Source organism: Meleagris gallopavo, chromosome 7, assembly GCF_000146605.3.
Source record: "Meleagris gallopavo isolate NT-WF06-2002-E0010 breed Aviagen turkey brand Nicholas breeding stock chromosome 7, Turkey_5.1, whole genome shotgun sequence".
NCBI classification, from domain to species: Eukaryota; Metazoa; Chordata; class Aves; order Galliformes; family Phasianidae; genus Meleagris; species Meleagris gallopavo.
Window position 1 is genome coordinate 8000967 of NC_015017.2, and position 3207 is coordinate 8004173.

The window sequence follows — 3207 nt, forward strand, 5'->3', positions numbered from 1 at the left end:
TTTTAATTATATTTATATATAATGAGAGAAAGTCACCCACTCTATCCTGGGCTCACGAGATGAACTCCAATGAAGCCAGGCTCCACCCCTTCCTGCAGCACAGGTGAATTGCCTTCACCTGTACTCCCGTGGCTGACTCATTGCTCGCCTCAAGTGATCAATCAGAGGTTCAGGCCATGATTCAGCAGCCCCATACAAATCACTTCTCACAGATTCTTTATTAAGTATAATACGCATAGATATATGTACACAGACATATTGAAGTACACATAAAGAGAACAAGAGAAAATGATCAATTTAATGCAAATGTACTGAAGTTACATAGGAAAAAAAAATCTATCCCTTGTAAAGCTTGATTATTTTTTAATTAAATACCACCCAAAGGCCTGGAGCAGATCACTGACATGGGTTTAACTGGAACTCATCTAATAATGAGAAGCTGCCACACCACTCCAGTCCAAACTTGTGTCTCAAGCTGCATACATACCCCTTCACATGGGGAAATTTATTACACCAACATATGTGCTATGAGCTTCATCTAGATCCACTCAGACATCTCAGTGTTCAGAAGCATCTTCTACTTCTAACCTGGCATGTGCTGGCCAATGAATTATTATTATAGGCTGTTAAAGCTACTTATTTAGGTCAAAGATTAATATAACTCTGTAGAAATAAGATAAAGATGCCAGGTGGGCCATGCTTATTTAGCTGCATTTCACTGAGTACAGGAAACACTTTTCAGTATGTGCTAGAAAATAATTGTAGGAACAAAACTGACTTTGAAACGGATAATCATCCATAAGCAGTGCCAGCACAGGACAGGTGTACAGTAAATGAGAAAATGGCAAATAAATACAATAGTGAAAAGTTCAAGGATGCTCATCTCATCACAAACAACACATGTGCAGGTTGTACTTGTTCAGTTTTTACTGGTTGTTTTTAGTGGGATCAGGTCAGCACAGGAAAATGCCACACCGGAATGGAAAAATAACAGAAGCAAGCTCAGAGCCCTCCCCAAGTTGCCAAGTTAGTGACTGTTCCTCAAGCAGAGAAAGCTGCCTCTTCTTTCTGAATCTAAAGGAGCTCATTATATACACAATGAAAGGTAACTTAAAAAATAAAAAAGAAGTGCAAAAATTGTGCCCTTAAGCCAGAGAAACAAACTATTTAATGAAACAGTTAAAAGGAAGATGCTGCTTATTCAGTTCTAGGTCTCAAGTAAGACCTGGATCAGTCAGCAACAGAGAATGAAAGCCTGGAAATAGCAAAAGGCTCAAGGTTGCCTTTCAGGTTTAGTTTCCTCTACCATACTGTGTTCAAATAACTGAGAAAGGACGGAGGTGTATATTATGTAGGAAGAATTTTATATTTTTCATGATTTGCAGGATTATTCATGTGCACAATACGTCTGCTTTTGCACATAGTATGTAGCAAACTCAACTTTGTAACTCCCGTGCTAATGTTGGGGTTCTCACTTCCAGTCAGCCTTTTTAGCTGACGCATTCAAGAAGAAAAAAAGCAATGAAACCAAGTACAAAATCAGGGACGTAGATGAAAATAATGGTTGCACTCAGAGTTCCTCAGATATATGGACTTCCCTGAGAATATATTCTTTAACAAGTTGAACATATTTTAATAATTAAATACGCTAGACATATTTTTTTGCCCTCATTCTGTGAGTCAAACAGTGAACTCCACAAAGCAGACATCACTGTAACCGGCTTCAAAGTATAAAGGTGCCCATACAGGCTGAAGGAAAGTGATAAAAGCAAGGCTGAAGCGCAATCTGCAGTCAGGAATCATGCACTGAGGACAGGCCGCCTGTTTTATACAGCCCCAGCTCTCACTGCATTCAAGTCAAGAGCGGAACTGATGCCTCAATTACAAATCCTTCCTTAAAATTTCTGGTCTTCCCTTAAGTATTACAAACCTTTAACACACCACTAATCTTCCTTTTTTTCTTCTATTCACCAGTCTTAGAGAGAAACACTTCATTTTGCAATCTATCCCTTAAAGATTAATTATAGAAACTTCTTGACTGTAGATTTGTCTCAGGCCAAGAAGAACCATGAGTTAACATGTAATCACCTTAATAGTAATTATATATCTAAGTTTCATCTTCACAGCTCTTTAGAAAGTTTCCCTAATTATTAATGTGCCTTTCTGCTATGTTAATTGTAGCAACTGAGAAGTCTGGTTTCCAGCTGTTCAAGATGAATATCTTATCTACTTGCCTACTTCATTTCCCTCTTGCATCCACAGCAGCTCCTGGCCAAAGTCCTACACTCAAAGTTCAGAAGCCCACCTATCCTATATAGCAGCTTGCTTCAACATGGAGAAAATCATCTTTGGCCAAGCTCATTTGTCTCCCGGGCTTTCAGCAGATGTCAAGCGAGTTGCAGTTCAATATAAATGAGTATGATCATTTGAAACTGTAGGTATGAGGCTTTCTTACGTATCCAGCCCAATGCGATAGGAAGCGGTGGGTTCTTCGCACACATTTCTTGCAAAGGTGGTACTTCCACTATAAGTTACAAGCAGAATTCTCTAAATAAAAATACTAATGATCAAGTATTCACTGGATTGGAGCTTCAGAACTGCTTAATGCACTTCTCTGAAGAAAAAAAAAAAAGCATTTATCTTCCTTCAGCAAATTGACTCCTTCTATACATTTTATATGAAAAAAATAAAGATATATCCTTGAATGCAGACTTAAACATTCTGCAGGAATAGGAAGAAAGAACAGCAGGAAATTTTCTGGAGTTTCTCTACCTACACTTTTAACCTCATGAAGGAGAGTCTCACACAAAGCTCAGAGGTCAGCGTGAATCCTCAGGACCTACATCATTATGTGCTTTGGATCACGCTTTTAGCAACATTCAGTTCCTGTGTGCTTGAGAATTTAAGCACTGTCTTCCCCTGTATGTGTGAATTCTAGGAGCAGCAACATAATGCTTATGATTGACATTCCTTCATAAAACTTAATAATAATAAACCTAAAACATCGTGGAGGTGTTCAAGGTCAGACTGGAAGGGGCCCTGGGCAGCCTGGTCTAGTATTAAATAGGGAGGTTGGGTGGCCCTGCATGTGCCAGGGGGATTAGAGATTGATGATCCTTGAGGTCCCTTCCAACCCTGGCCATTCTGTGATTATGTACTTCATAGATTTATCCTCTAAGTTTAACATACAGCAGAATACTGATGAAA